The sequence below is a fragment of the Pongo pygmaeus genome, chromosome Y (genome assembly GCF_028885625.2).
Source record: "Pongo pygmaeus isolate AG05252 chromosome Y, NHGRI_mPonPyg2-v2.0_pri, whole genome shotgun sequence".
NCBI classification, from domain to species: domain Eukaryota; kingdom Metazoa; phylum Chordata; class Mammalia; order Primates; family Hominidae; genus Pongo; species Pongo pygmaeus.
Window position 1 is genome coordinate 28,643,583 of NC_072397.2, and position 10,202 is coordinate 28,653,784.

At 43.8% G+C, this 10,202-nt stretch overlaps 1 pseudogene; it reads left to right on the forward strand.

The window, feature by feature from the left end:
- Positions 1-3,402: 3,402 nt before the first annotated feature.
- LOC129025714 (adenylate kinase isoenzyme 6-like) lies at positions 3,403-9,708 on the forward strand (annotated as a pseudogene).
- The last annotated feature ends 494 nt before the right edge of the window (positions 9,709-10,202 follow it).

Here is a 10,202-nt window from a genome sequence, read left to right on the forward strand (position 1 = left end):
GTTCACCAGAGGACACGCATGAGCCTGGTAAGTGACAGGTGGGAAAACTCCAACTGAGTGCCTGTTACTCTACCCTCTTATCTCCCACACAAATGACATTATAAGCATAATTTTACATTTGATCTAATTTATACATACTCTTCTTTTCATAACATTTCTGACAACGGCCCTCAGAACCAAATGAGTCTGGGTTACAGAACACATGGGCGAGGCTCGTGTGGCAGGTTTCATTTACTTTTATTCCAATGTGAAATGAAAATGTGATGGTTTAAAGACAAGAAAAAGTTATTTATCAAGTGTGGGGTTGCTGATCTTCCTAGTTCAAGCTCACTTCCTTTGAGACAAGGTATCTGGACAGACCATACACATAAGTAGCACTTTGCAAAACCCCAGACAGAAGCCCTAGTCAGACACAGCTCCCTCAGGCTCACAGGGTGGCAACCTCCTCCTCCATGTTGGGCTCTGCCAGCAGGAAAGTAAGGAGCACAGACAGGGGGTGACAGGGAACAGCCCAGGGCCTTAAGGATCCCCAAAATTGCCAGAATTGTTCTCTGTAGACAGGGCTGCGTGGCAAGGATCCCGTAGGGAGCTGGGCTCCACAGAGAGGTGACAACCACTCCTGTATCTCTAAATTTCCACCGGGATCCGTGACTCAGCCCTGCTTTCCACCAGGCCCTTCACCCACCCACCCCCAGTGTGTGTTAGCCAGCTCAGGTCAAAATGGGAGAATAATACATTCAGATTGTATCTTCTGGGTGCTCCCATCTGGCATGCAGGGAGTAGGGAGGAAAGTCGGGACTGTGGTGTTGCCTCTTGCTACGTCTGAAGGCAGGAAGGTCAGGATTGGGCACGTGGATGTGTACTTGACCACCACTGCTGTCTCTCTCCTCATCACTCAGAGCTAAAACCAGGCCAGGCCTATCATGATTAAAAAAAACACTGCAGCTCTCATCCTGTCAAAAAACTAATGTGCACCCAGTGCCAGCCCTACACAGATCTCTGGCTTCCTATTCCAGGAAACAGAAAAGCCTCTCATCTTTTCTATTTAAAATCCAGATTTTAAGCAACATTGAGCCTGGAGATAGTGGCAGCAAAAGCGGAAGCCAGATGTATAAACTCTAGGTGTATCCACTCATGGCTTGGGCATGTTCCACAGTTGCTGAAGGATGAGGACTGGGAGGCACCTGTTTCCCAGCTGTTACCTGATGTCCACACACTCCATTCATGTGTCTTCATTTAGGCCTCTGCATCAAATATTCATTGAGCCATTGCAAACACATCTTTTGGGAGGCATTGCTAATTGCAGCACCAGCCCCCTCTTGTTGTAGAGGCAGTCAGGAGCTATCTGGCCAGCTCCTAATCCCCCAGGACAAAGGTGCTGTCCTCTTGCCAATGCTCACATCCAGCAGCACCATCTCAGGATGTTTTTTTCAAATGAAAGCAGTGTGAGGTAGCAGGCGTGGCATGACAGGCTCAGGACCATGGGCAGCTGACTGCTGGAGAAGCAGCACAGGGCAGATGCATCTGTGGTTGGTGCCATAACAAGCTAAGGCAGCCACAGCCCCTGCCCCCCCACAGCCCTAGCCCAGATGGCATTCAAATATTCCCAGATGGTATTGGGGTGCCCGATGCCCATCACTCACCTGCTAATTAGCACTGCCTTGTGTTAGTTACTCAGGAGAGGTGGTGGGGGGTGTAGATCCAGGGTGGGCACTGCCTCACAGCCAAAGTCCACCTGACTGCAGACCAGTAAGCAAGCCCAGGAAGCTCTGCTCTAGACATTTGGCCTATCACCTGTGGCTTCACTTTCTGTGTATACTTTCTTTATGCACTTTCTGTGTATACTTTCTGTGCACTTTCTGTGTGCACAAATGTAGCAAAAAGAGGTCAACAGCACCTGTTGTGACATGAAAGTCTATGCCCCCTCAAGACCTTCTAAAATATTGTTGTCCTAAGCCCTCTTTCTTCTAATAAAATTTTTACAAATACAAACCTTAAACTACTATAAATGAAATATTAGGGTATTTTAAACCCATAAATAAACAGACAAACATGAAAACAGTCACTGTTTGGTTGCAGAGCACACCCTCAGGAAGCAATGGCCAGATGAGTAGACAGTACCCAGATCCCCACCCCATGATGCTCCATCCCACTTTACAGAGCTTCTGCATTGGCCAGTCTCCACTGCTTTCTGGTGAGATGTCCAAGGTGAAGTGAGTATTGAAGGCTGTACAGCTGATAGAGCTGACTGACTTGAACATACTGAAAATCACTCCTTGGCTCCAAGGGTCAGCTGTGGTGACACCTCTTGATGAGAGGTAGTGCCAAGCCACCATCAGTGTGCCTGGGCTGCCCTGATCTATACACTCCAGCTCTTTGCTGGGATGTCTGCCTGCTTCTCTCAGGGGCTGGGTCATGAGCCACCTCTGGCAAGGACCAGCTGGCTGGACAGGCTGGGCACTCTCCCCCAGCATCCTCAGCGGCCCTGCCTATGCTGTCACCTGTGCTCATGCTCTCCAAGGTAAGATTAGGGGAAATTTTTTAAGGCAACACCTTCCCCCTAATTTCTCTATCTTAATAACAGCACCGATAACTTTTAAGTCCTACCAAGCTGAACTGTAAGACAAATGAGCTCCTGCCTTAGAAGGGCCAAGGTTGGGCAATGTGTGCCCAGGTGAGAGCCCATAGGTTTTTACTGAAAAGGGAGAGCTGGATGGCCCTGGCCTCTTAGCCTAGTGAAAAGTAGGACCTTCTCCTTCCAGATAATCAAAGTCTCGAAGACCAGAAAAAGATGCTTGTGTGGTCTGCCAAGAAGCAGAAGTCTAGAAGGCCTTGCAGGGAACCCCAGACAGCCTTCAGAGTGACTGAGAGGGCTGGGCTCCTTCCTGCCTTCCTTGCTTTCACTCTGTCAGCAAGAAAACCTGCCTGCAGATGGTAGGTGGGCCTGAGGCTGCCAATCAGTCACTACGGGCTGTAGGCACTTTGACTGTGGTTCATTCCTGAAGCAGCCACTCAGGCCAGTTCTTGCAGAGCAGTTCCTTCATTGTCTTCAGCTCACTGTTTCAGTCCTGGGACCATAGAAGGACCAGGGAGGGAGGCAAGGTCTCAGCCTGTGCCCCACAACGTGCTCTGAGAAGCATCCTTTTTCTTTCATTCTTCTTTTTTTTTTTTTTTCCCAGATGGAGGAGAAGTCTCTTTTGTTACCTCCCTATGGACAGCCTCAAACTTCCAAATGAACAGACCCAGCATGGAGCCTTCAGGAAAGTGCACAAAATTCTGTCTAGTACCCAGGAGGAAGGGGGTTCCCACTGAGGCCAGGACCAGTCTGCATGACCCTGTTCAGGAATGTTCTCCTCATAGTACAGCCTCAAGTTGTAGGCATTCTCTGTATGCATACAGTCCATGGCATCCTCTGCCTGGGGAGCCATCCAGCTGCACACCTGGAATGGAGCAGTGACCTGGGTGAGTGTGTGGTGCTGGACCTCATGACAAGCAGGGGAGAGGGAGATACACAGACCAGTGAGCCCAGAACCCTGCCATAGGCTTCTTCTCTGAGACTTCCATCTGCTCTAGGATCTTCTTGCCCTGAGAATCTGCCCTGAGGTCAGATAGAAGCAAATGGCCTCCACTCCCATGGATACCCCCTGTCACACTGTCAGCTCCCTAGAGGGGACTCAAGCAGTGGAGGCAGATTGTTTGGGCAGAAGCTCTTGAGATTTGGCCAGCTGGTTCATCCCATAAGCTCCTGTAACATGACACAAGTCAGGGGGAGATGAAACAGTGACATTACATTTTATTTTCTATTTTATTGCATTGTATTGTATTGTATTGTATTGTTTTATTTTATTTTATTTTATTTTATTTTATTTTATTTTATTACTTTTTGAGAAGAAGTCTCATTCTGTCACCTGGACTGGAGTGAATCAACGTGATCTCAGCTCACTGCAACCTTCCCCTCCTGGGTTCAAGGAATTCTCCTGCCTCAGCCTCCAAGCAGCTGGGACTACAGGCATGCATCACCACGCCCAGCTAATTTTTGAATTTTTAGTAGAGATGGAGTTTCACCACATTGGCCAGACTGGTCTCAAACTCCTGACCTCGTGATCTGCCCGCCTTGGCCTTCCAAAGTGTTGGGATTACAGGCATGAGCCACCATGCCCGGCAGCCCTACTTTTTCTTTCATGGTATGACAAAGAGTTTTGTGAAGTTCAGACTGTGGTACTCGAGCAGCTCCAGTGAGGAATGGCTTAGGAAGCAAGGGCTGGTGAGCAATAGGCTGTAGGCCTACAAGGAGGAAGTGGGCACTGAGGAAGTGCCCTAGTTGTCTGTTCACAGACCCAGAAGAAGTGACATCCCAGGAGTCTTTGGGAAGCCGGCAGAGACTTACTGGATCCAGTAAAAGCCCCATGAGGATGCAGTGATGGGGCCCTTCTTGTCCTTGTCTGTAATTACAAAGAGGTACATGAAGGCCTCTTGCATCTTGCAGTTTCCAGGAAGTGGTTTCCAGCTGTTCATGCTAGGCATTTTTAGGCACTGAAAGCGCTTCAGGAGTGGTAAAGTAAAAATAAGCTCTTCATCTCACTGAGGACCCTCTTCTTTGCTCCCTTTGTGAGTTCCACCTTCCAGTCATGGCTCTGGAGACACCATGGTCCCTCCTGGGTCCCTGGCAAGATGTACTTAGGTGGCACACAGTCAATGAGGCTCATCTCCATGCCATTCTTTCACTTTCTACTGTTTAAGGGACTCGAGGCTGGTGGTCAGCAAAAGGCCACCCAAGGCCAGTTGTCTCCACCTAAATTTGACCCTGGTTTGAGGGCCTCTAGGCCAGACCCCTCCATGTGAGAAAACCTGGTCCTCAGCCTCTGGTCTCCATGCTCCCCTTCCCTCTTTTCAATCCTGGCCCCAATGTCTCTCCCACCTCTCAGGTCATTGGAGAAGATGTTCGAGAAGAACAAGCAGCTTTAGTCAGCCCTGCTGAAGGTGGCAGATGGGTCAAGGCTCTTAAGCTGCTCTTGGATGTGGTTCATGTGGAAGCAGGCCTTGAATAGTGTGTGCAGCTCTTTCAGGGAGAGGGAAGTAGGATGTTACGAGGGCCCTGTACCCTAAAACATCACATTTAGAACAGAAAATAGTTTGCAAGATGCTTTCATGGGTGATTTTAATTTTCAACTTTAGGTTTCTATTTTCAAATTCCATAATGAACACAAAAGGTTCATAATTTCAACACATACACACTCACACAAACACACACTCCTGTCTGCTAGTGGGCAGAGATCCTTTCTTATGAAGAATTTTCTGCCAAATGCCTCTGAAGCACACATGGTTCTTGGGGAGCCGACAAGGCTAACTGCTTTTTTTGCACTAGTGTCTTGGGAAGATGGAGCATTTACAGCTGCCTTTTTGGGCAGCCCTCATGCAGGGGTGTGCTGAGGACTCCCCAGGGTCTCCAACTTCAGGACCATCTTCCAGTGTGTGTCTCATTGAATGTTAATGGTGGCTGTTTTGGGAAAGATGAAAGGTTCTGTGATCAACTATGGGCACCATTGAGCTACAAATCTTTTCCATAATTGCTCTTAGCAAGCAGGTAGACCCTGAGAACATGAGTGGCTTTTTCCCAGGGAACATGAGTACATGAGAGATTTTGCTTTACAACCAGGTGAATCTCAACACAGCAGTTGGTGCTGCACTGGGAAGATTTCCCCACTCAAACACTGTGAATCTTTTTAAGTTTTTTTTTTTTTTCCAAGACATCATTTAGCTTTAAAGAGTTTGATTGGGCTGATATCAAGCCTGGCTTTGTACTGCCTGATATTTTAGAATCAAAAGTCAGTTCTTTAACTTGTGGGCTGTGAAGTTATAAGGTGTTGGTGTGACAGGCTAGAGAAGGAAGCCTGTGGTCCAATCCTACATGCACATTCTTATCTGTGACACAAAGATCTCCGAGGAGTAGGGAAGTGCTGCCTGGCCCTTCTTTTGGGGTCCCTCCCCAAGACAGTCTACCCAACTTCGAAACCAGCTTTCCCTCATACACAGCCCTGAGCCCCCTGCAGCTCCTCACTGTTTTGCAGCCCAGGGAAGCTGTTTGGCGTGTTGCTGTCCAGGTGCAGTGAGACGCAGGGGCAGTAACACATTTCTTCATGGACCATCAGCACTGGCTAAATCTCCTGCAACAACTCCTTAAGGGACACCTACGGGGAGAAGGCCCCAACAACTATGATGAGAAACTGCATGGCTGGAAGCAAGGACTTACCGTTTCCCCAACCGAAAGCCCAGAGAATCATGCCCAAAATTCTCAATTTTCCACTTTTTGAATATTTAATTCTTTTTAGAATCCCAGGCCGCCTCTATATTTGTCATGCCTACCTACACCTGTCTCTGTGTGTAGAACAGAGCCTGGTCACACTGACTATCCCTGCAGACCAAGAAAAATCCCTATGCAGAGTAGGGGGAGATGGAAGAACTAAGGGATACAAAATGGTAACTTTGCCTCATCCCTTGCCCAGTGCTAAGGTCCCCAGGGCAAACAGCTTTTGCCTTCAACTTCAAGTTAACAGCTTACAAAATATATTCATTTTTACTTCCCCCACTCTCTTACTAATGTTACAAATTATATCTCTATATATTGTGTGTATTTTCCAGAGATTTAAGAATTTTATGCAGAATTATTATTACAATAGCAAATTTTATATCTTTGTATGTATTTATATTTAACAGAGAGCTTTATATTTTCATATGGTTTTATGATGCTGTCCAGCATCATTTAATGTTTCAACATAATTGACTCTCATTTGCATTTTTTTCTAGGGTCATTCTAGTAGTAAGCAACCTTAGATTTTTTATTTTAAAGTTAGAAAGGCTTTATTTTTCTAATTTTTGAAGTACAGTTTTTTCCAGATCAATTATTCTTGGTTATTAGTACTTTTTGTTTCATCAATGCAATGTATAAGTTTCTCAGCATGCCCTCTTTTTCTCCCAAATAACATTTATGTCATTTTCTTTGTATGTTCTTTTTATAAGACTCTTTCTCTAAATATATTGGTTTACTTGATGATGTCCAGTAAGTCTCATATTTCACACTTACTTTTTCTATTTTTTTTCAAAAATTGATTTCCAGGCCTAAATATTTGTGAATAATGTATGTTTAATTTTCTGATTCTTTTTCTGCTCCATTGTTTGCTATTGTGTCTCTGTAGTGAATTTGTAAATGCCAGTTATTGGATCCCTCAATGCCACAATTTCTGTTGGGTTTTTAGAAAAAGGTTTAATCTCTTTGTTGATATCACATTTTATTCATTTATTATTTTTAAATGTTATTCAATTGTTTATTTTTGTTTTATCTTTGTTCACTGAGAATGTTTAATTATTTTTAATTCTTTATCAGGTATGAAAAAATCTTCATTTCTTAAGATTCAACTTCTGGATATTTATTCTGTTTCTTCCAGTGAAGTGTATTTTACACCTTCTCCATATGCCTTGTAATTTTTTATAAGATCTGGAAAATTATACAACATCCATCAAATCTAGCATTTAAAGGCTGGCATGACAGGGCACGGTAGCTCATGCCTGTAATCCCAGCACTTTGGGAGGCCGAGATGGGCAGATTACTGGAGGCCAGAAGTTTGAGACCAGCCTGGCTAACATAGCAAAACCTGTCTCTACTGAAAATAAAAAAAAATTAGCTGGGCATTGTGGTGTGCACCTCTCGTCCCAGCCACTCAGGAGACTGAGACAAGAGAATTGCTTGAACCTGGGAGACGGAGGTTGCAGTGAGCTGAGATTGCTCCACTGCACTCCAGCCTGGGGGACAAAGCAAAACTATTTCTCAAAAAAAAAAAAAAAACTGGCTTAGTAAAGGGTGATATTGACAGAAATCAAACAGGCTATGCATCTGCTTCACAGATGCATTCTCAGATACGTCTTCTCTGGATCTGTGTGTATTTCTCAGTTAAAGAGAAATTTTTCCATTGTTTTTAGATTGATTACCTATTTTATTTCCCAGTTGACTGTCTGTGGTATTGCAGTTTCTCTAGTGCTGCAATTTTCTTTCTTCTCATCAGACACAACTCTCACCTGTATGACTCCATCATGTCCTTCAGCATTCCATGTCAGGAAATAATCTATTCATTAGGCAACTTCTCAAAAGGACAGACATTTTGACACATACACTACAGCTTTAATTCTGTCCTGAGGAAGATGCTGGGAGTTAGGCTTTTTATGGTGAGCCCAATTACTATTGTGGGGAAGGAAAAAAATATCTCTGGTGGATAGTCTGTAGCAAAATTCCTGCAGTGTGGAAAGAGAGGAGGCAATAGCCATGTACAAAGCAAGGTGAAAATAAATGAGCATGTAACACATGGGAGAGGTCCAAAGGTCTTAGAGAAAGCCAGAGTTTAAATATGGTTTGGTCACCTCTGTTCCAATGGAAATTGTTTTAAAAAAGCCTAATTTTATTTTTCTTGCTGTCACAGAGAAACATGTTCCTGTCGCATGCTTACTACGCTCTTGAATCTTCTATGGCTTCTTTTCTCCCTCCCAGAATCTTCCAGTGCATTCACACTGAAAACCAAAGTCCTTTCAGAATTTGTAAGAACCTACATGGTCTGACTAGTTTTCATTAGTTTTGGGAATCTGGGGAAATCTATGCGCATTTCTGGAGACCTCTATGTTATGCAATTTTTAAATAAATGTGTGGTGTCTCAAGTCAAAGGTATGTGAAGGGAGTAGTGGAGGCATTGGGATTTGGTTTAGAAATTCCAAGAACAGTAGTGCAAAGACATGTGAGCAAGGCACTCGGAGACGTCGTGGCAAGCTGTCATTGCTTGTGAACTTCCTACTCACTGGTACACCAGGGGTTGGAAGAACCACACTAGGCAAAGAACTTGCATCAGTATCAGGACTGAAATACATTGATGTGGGTGATTTATCTTGAGAAGAGCAATTGTATGATGTCTATGATGAAGAGTATGACTGTCCCATTTTAGATGAAGACAGAGTACTTGATGAGTTAGATAACCAAATGAGAGAAGGTGGAGTTATTTTTGATTACCACGGTTTTGATTTCTTCCTTAAACGCTGGTTTCACATAGTTTTTGTGCTGAGGACAGATACCAATGTATTGTACGAAAGACTTGAAACAAGGGGTTATAATGAGAAGACTCTAACAGACAATACTCATTGTGAGATTATTCAAGTTCTTTATAAAGAAGCCACAATATCCCACAAGGAAGAAATCATGCATCAGTTGCCCAGCAATATACGGGAAGAGCTAGAAAATAATGTAGATCAGATTGGCTGGGCGCAGTGGCTCACGCCTGTAATCCTGAGAGTTTGGGAGGCCAAGGTGGGTGGATCACGAGGTCAAGAGATCAAGACTATCCTGGCTAACACAGTGTAACCCCATCTCTATTAAAAATACAAAAAAAAAAAAAAAACAATTAGCTGGGGCATGTTGGTGTGTGCCTGTAGTCCTATCTTCCCAGGAGGCTGAGGCAGGAGAATGGCGTGAACCTGGGATGCATAGCTTACAGTGAGCTGAGATCGCACCACTGCACTCCAGCCTGGGCGACAGAGCGAGACTCCGTCTCAAAATAAACAAAAATAAATAAATATATATATACATACATACATAAATACATAAATAAATAAGAAAATAATATAGATTAGATCTAGAAATGGATTGAACAGTGGATCAAATACCACAACTCTTGACTTATAGGACCAGCTACCTTACAATCATTCTTGTTGATATTACTCTGCTGACATCATAGAAATTGTTCAAGTATCAGTAACACTTTATTAAAATCATGTTGCAGGACTAGCAGGTGGATAGTATAGAGGTTTATGCCTGTGTATCTTTTTCTCCATGAGAAACCTATACATCTGAAATATAATGAATATAGTATAATTAAGGATTGAGACAAAAACTGTAATTTTAAAACAAATTGCTAAGGAATAAATAAATCTGACAAAATGGGTGGATATGTTTTAAGTTTATTACAGAAAAAAATGTAGATGATCTCTTAAAATAAACTAAAGACTAAAGAGAAAGCATCAAAGTATTCCTTTTTTCTTTCTAGAAAGTAGAAAATAAGGGAAGTGTTGTACCCTATAGAAAATTTAAAAGGTACAAAAGAGCATGTTGAAAAGTTAGGTTTCCCTTCCAGAACACAATATCCACAGGCAATCCAGGATCCTTTACTTTA